This window comes from Schistocerca serialis, unplaced genomic scaffold, assembly GCF_023864345.2.
Source record: "Schistocerca serialis cubense isolate TAMUIC-IGC-003099 unplaced genomic scaffold, iqSchSeri2.2 HiC_scaffold_1162, whole genome shotgun sequence".
NCBI classification, from domain to species: domain Eukaryota; kingdom Metazoa; phylum Arthropoda; class Insecta; order Orthoptera; family Acrididae; genus Schistocerca; species Schistocerca serialis.
Window position 1 is genome coordinate 512,501 of NW_026047362.1, and position 5,000 is coordinate 517,500.

The 5,000-nt window shown below is 53.2% G+C and overlaps 1 non-coding gene across 1 annotated transcript in view; it reads left to right on the forward strand.

Annotated features, from left to right (window-relative positions):
* The first annotated feature begins 3,418 nt into the window (after positions 1–3,418).
* LOC126433242 (small subunit ribosomal RNA) overlaps positions 3,419–5,000 on the forward strand; it is a 1,908-nt gene continuing 326 nt past the window's right edge. Inside the window, exon 1 of the ribosomal RNA XR_007578353.1 lies at positions 3,419–5,000. This exon is cut by the window's right edge and continues 326 nt beyond it. This is a non-coding gene — a ribosomal RNA (small subunit ribosomal RNA).

A 5,000-nucleotide genomic window follows, 5' to 3' on the forward strand; every position in this document is an offset into this window, starting at 1 on the left:
TGCTCAGCGGCAGCTAGGAGGCGCTCCATCCATTTCGGTACCGTGAGCGTTGCACTCGCAGTCGCAAAAACGTACGGCAAGTATATTACTCGGAAGAGTCAATGACAGTCCAAGCCCCCCTGCGTGGGAAGAGTCTTCTAGGCCATGACCCACCGAAGGCGCAGCGTCCCCCACCCCAGACATGTGACGTCACACTATCGGTATTGACGACTAGACGGATTCCTTATAATCATTTGCCATACACGCGTGGAAGCTGCCGAGACGGAGTAACTACATGCGGCCTCGCCGTGTCACTAAGTACAAGATACAACAGTTTCGACTGGAACCGGATGAAACGTATACACGGCGCTGATTAGTAATAGATAGAGCCATCAAAATACAGATAATGTATACAACTGTCCGTATACATGCTGAAAGACTCTGCTCACAATCACAACCACACGTCAGCCAGACACTCTTATCACGCACTACTCTCTGCCTGTAACAGGCACAAAGACAATATGTAAGCACCAGCATGGAACAACACCAGTGCATCCTCTCCGCCACATTAGACAATCCACACTATCATAACCAGACCGGAGGTCCACTCACAAAACAGAATACCCCACCCTTCCGACAACCACCATTGCTCAGCTAAGCCACCAACACCCACACATGTCCTACACAGGGGTACACCCAACATCACAATACTGCCTCCTGTTCACAGCACACAAACAATGGCAGGAATGAAAGACACAGGTCTGCCACAAGCATGGAATCAAGCGGCCGCCTGTCATGAGCCAAAGGTGCATCCTGACGTGGCAAATCAGATGATGCCGCAGGCATCACTTACTATAATCACATATCAACACAACCGCCGCGCCGCCGCCGCCGCCGCGCCCCCCCCCCCCCAATACACCTTTCCTTACAACAATGTGTACCTTAACCTAACCCACATTGTACCTTAAACCCAACCCACATTGTACCTTAACCTAACCCACATTGTACCTTAACCTAACCCACATTGTACCTTAACCTAACCCACATTGTACCTTAACCTAACCCATATTGTACCTTAACCTAACCTATATTGCGCCTTAACCTAACCACATTGTACCTTAACCTAACCCACATTGTACCTTAACCTAACCTATATTGTACCTTAACCTAACCTATATTGCGCCTTAACCTAACCCATATTGTACCTTAACCTAACCTATATTGCGCCTTAACCTAACCCATATTGTACCTTAACCTAACCCTACATTGTACCTTAACCTAACCCACATTGTACCTTAACCTAACCCATATTGTACCTTAACCTAACCTATATTGCGCCTTAACCTAACCCACATTGTACCTTAACCTAACCCACATTGTACCTTAACCTAACCCATATTTGTACCTTAACCTAACCTATATTGCGCCTTAACCTAACCCATATTGTACTTAACCTAACCTATATTGCGCCTTAACCTAACCTATATTGCGCCTTAACCTAACCTATATTGCGCCTTAACCTAACCTATATTGCGCCTTAACCTAACCTATATTGCGCCTTAACCTAACCTATATTGCGCCTTAACCTAACCTATATTGCGCCTTAACCTAACCCACGTTGCGCCTTAACCTAACCCACGTTGCGCCTTAACCCAACCCACGTTGCGCCTTAACCTAACCCACGTTGCGCCTTAACCAACCACGTTGCGCCTTAACCCAACACACGTTGGGCCTTAACCTGCTCTGTAATTGTCATACGACGCGTTAAATTAGTGTAGTGTTGCCTAACTGCAACCCCCCGCAATATAGTTTGCTACTCGCACTGCCCGGTCCCCAGAGTATCGCTTCATGTTAAACACCTTGCAGCTATACACTGTAATGCGGACGCAGCAGGACGTACATGCTCAATGCCCTTCGCAGTTGTTCATTGGCATTCGCATGGCGAAGCACAGCCTACGTTGTGGTACGGCTTGTGTCAACTGTCCGCTGATGTTGTACGTCCAAATCACACACTGTACTGCACTTGGTCCTCATGTACTGAATGATACATCGTGGTACATGTGTGACCGTACCACGACTGCGCCAACAACGGCGAACCATACGGTCCAAATATTGTGCACTCAGCTACGTGTCGTCTCCCTATAAGAGCTGGATTGCAGTATGGTATGCCGTGGATGGCGATCACCATGAGCCGTCTGTTGATGTAGTGGCGCGTGTTGTCAGACGTAGTCGTCTCTTCTCACACACCGTGATAGCATGGTGCATCTGCGTTCCACATCTGCGACATGCGACAGAGGCGGTTGACAGTCGTTCGGCGCAATGGACATCGCATACGTACGGGGGCCCACCTTCCACGTGTTCGCGAAGCGTGCACATGTTGTTGCGTGTATGTGGGCAGACATAGTGTGTCGTGACACCTGACACAGGCATGCAACAATCGTTGAATTTGCAAATGGGCGATGGACGTCTACGTTTGCTGGTGACGTTACGCAAATGAAGAACTGGTAAACCGTTGTGGGTGCGGTTGTTCTCGCTAGAGGTGAATCAGTGATGGCGACGATCGGTTGAGCTACCACCGGTTGTTTCAGCGATACCCACCATGCCCACGAACGTGAATGGCATGTGGGTGTGAAGCGATACGCGGCGGTGGCTGGGTGGGACCGTCCCCGGCCGGTGAGGGGGGGCCTCCCGGCGTGCTGGCCACGCGGTGCGTGGGCGCACGCGCTACAGCCGGCTGGTGGGGGCGGCCAGTGGCAGGCGCGGCCGGCCGACGGAGGCGGCAGGCGGCGCAGCTGCGCGCCGGCGCACCCTGCACGCGGCGCCGTGCGGGCCAAAGTAGGTGCTCGCGGGCCCGGTGCGAAGCGCGGTGGACATCTGCAGTGTGCTGGTCCGATTGAGGACTGTGTGCGCTGAGGATGCGCCGCCGCCCGGCGCTCGGCGCCGCGACGGCCGTCTGCTGCTCTGGTCGCCTCTGCGGTTCTCGCAGGTGGATTGTATCGCAGCTGTGCGGACGTGTTGGCGCGTGCGCTGTGCTGGGAGAGTTCGCTTCGGCACCCAAGTGGGCTTTTGTCCTTCTGTGGCGCTGGCGTTGGAGCTGCCGGCACCGTAGGTGGCGCGTGTTGTCTCCCGCCGGCAATGCCACGACAGCACGCTCCCGGGCCTCTGTCGGCAGCGGGCAAGCTCAGTTGGGAGCACGGGTGTCGCACCTAAAGCGTCTACTCGCCAAACTCCGGGCGATTGCGCCTCTCTCTCGAGACCCGACCAAGTACTTAGGACGGCGCTGCGCGCCGCCGGGACCTGAGAGGGTTTCGAGGTGTATTGTGCAGGGGAGCTCAGCCTCCTCCTGTTTGCAGAATAATTGAGCGGACGCTTGCGTGTTCGCGCGGGCTCCCGGGACACACTCCCGGGCGGCCGGCTGGCTCAGCTCTAGTTGACGCAGCTCCTGGTTGATCCTGCCAGTAGTCATATGCTTGTCTCAAAGATTAAGCCATGCATGTCTCAGTACAAGCCGCATTAAGGTGAAACCGCGAATGGCTCATTAATCAGTTATGGTTCCTTAGATCGTACCCACGTTACTTGGATAACTGTGGTAATTCTAGAGCTAATACATGCAAACAGAGTCCCGACCAGAGATGGAAGGGACGCTTTTATTAGATCAAAACCAATCGGTCGGCTCGTCCGGTCCGTTTGCCTTGGTGACTCTGAATAACTTTGGGCTGATCGCACGGTCCTCGTACCGGCGACGCATCTTTCAAATGTCTGCCTTATCAACTGTCGATGGTAGGTTCTGCGCCTACCATGGTTGTAACGGGTAACGGGAATCAGGGTTCGATTCCGGAGAGGGAGCCTGAGAAACGGCTACCACATCCAAGGAAGGCAGCAGGCGCGCAAATTACCCACTCCCGGCACGGGGAGGTAGTGACGAAAAATAACGATACGGGACTCATCCGAGGCCCCGTAATCGGAATGAGTACACTTTAAATCCTTTAACGAGTATCTATTGGAGGGCAAGTCTGGTGCCAGCAGCCGCGGTAATTCCAGCTCCAATAGCGTATATTAAAGTTGTTGCGGTTAAAAAGCTCGTAGTTGGATGTGTGTCCCACGCTGTTGGTTCACCGCCCGTCGGTGTTTAACTGGCATGTATCGTGGGACGTCCTGCCGGTGGGGCGAGTCGAAGGCGTGCGACGCGCCTCGTGCGTGCTCGTGCGTCCCGAGGCGGACCCCGTTGCAATCCTACCAGGGTGCTCTTGAGTGAGTGTCTCGGTGGGCCGGCACGTTTACTTTGAACAAATTAGAGTGCTTAAAGCAGGCAAGCCCGCCTGAATACTGTGTGCATGGAATAATGGAATAGGACCTCGGTTCTATTTTGTTGGTTTTCGGAACCCGAGGTAATGATTAATAGGGACAGGCGGGGGCATTCGTATTGCGACGTTAGAGGTGAAATTCTTGGATCGTCGCAAGACGAACAGAAGCGAAAGCATTTGCCAAGTATGTTTTCATTAATCAAGAACGAAAGTTAGAGGTTCGAAGGCGATCAGATACCGCCCTAGTTCTAACCATAAACGATGCCAGCCAGCGATCCGCCGCAGTTCCTCCGATGACTCGGCGGGCAGCCTCCGGGAAACCAAAGCTTTTGGGTTCCGGGGGAAGTATGGTTGCAAAGCTGAAACTTAAAGGAATTGACGGAAGGGCACCACCAGGAGTGGAGCCTGCGGCTTAATTTGACTCAACACGGGAAACCTCACCAGGCCCGGACACCGGAAGGATTGACAGATTGATAGCTCTTTCTTGATTCGGTGGGTGGTGGTGCATGGCCGTTCTTAGTTGGTGGAGCGATTTGTCTGGTTAATTCCGATAACGAACGAGACTCTAGCCTGCTAACTAGTCGCGTGACATCCTTCGTGCTGTCAGCGATTACTTTTCTTCTTAGAGGGACAGGCGGCTTCTAGCCGCACGAGATTGAGCAATAACAGGTCTGTGATGCCCTTAGATGTTCTGGGCCGCACGCGCGCTACACTGAA